This window comes from Schistocerca americana, unplaced genomic scaffold (genome assembly GCF_021461395.2).
Source record: "Schistocerca americana isolate TAMUIC-IGC-003095 unplaced genomic scaffold, iqSchAmer2.1 HiC_scaffold_809, whole genome shotgun sequence".
In the NCBI taxonomy this organism is placed as follows: Eukaryota; Metazoa; Arthropoda; class Insecta; order Orthoptera; family Acrididae; genus Schistocerca; species Schistocerca americana.
Window position 1 is genome coordinate 52501 of NW_025726576.1, and position 778 is coordinate 53278.

The following is a 778-nucleotide window of genomic DNA, read 5'->3' on the forward strand; positions in this document are numbered from 1 at the left end:
CTCTCAGGTCCCGGCGGCGCGCAGCGCCGTCCTAAGTACTTGGTCGGGTTCGAGAGAGGCGCAATCGCCCGGAGTTTGGCGAGTAGACGCTTTAGGTGCGACCACCCGTGCTCCCAACTGAGCTTGCCGCTGCCGACAGAGGCCCGGGAGCGTGCTGTCGTGGCATTGCCGGCGGGAGACAACACGCGCCACCTACGGTGACCGGCAGCTCCAACGCCAGCGCCACAGAAGGACAAAAGCCCCACTTGGGTGCCGAAGCGAACTCTCCCAGCACAGCGCACGCGCCAACACGTCCGCACAGCTGCGATACAAACCACCTGCGAGAACCGCAGAGGCGACCGAGCAGCAGACGGCGTCGCGGCGCCGAGCGCCGGGCGGCGGCGCATCCTCAGCGCACACAGTCCTCAATCGGACCAGCACACTGCAGATGTCCACCGCGCTTCGCACCGGGCCCGCGAGGACCTACTTTGGCCGCACGGCGCCGCGTGCAGGGTGCGCCGGCGCGCAGCTGCGCCGCCTGCCGCCTCCGTCGGCCGGCGCGCCTGCCACTGGCCGCCCCCACCAGCCGGCTGTAGCGCGTGCGCCCACGCACCGCGCGGCCAGCACGCCGGGAGGCCCCCCCTCACCGGCCGGGGACGGTCCCACCCAGCCACCGCCGCGTATCGCTTCACACCCAGATGCCATTCACGTTCGTGGGCATGGTGGGTATCGCTGGAACAACCGGTTGGTAGCTCAACCGATCGTCGCCATCACTGATTCACCTCTAGCGAGAACAACC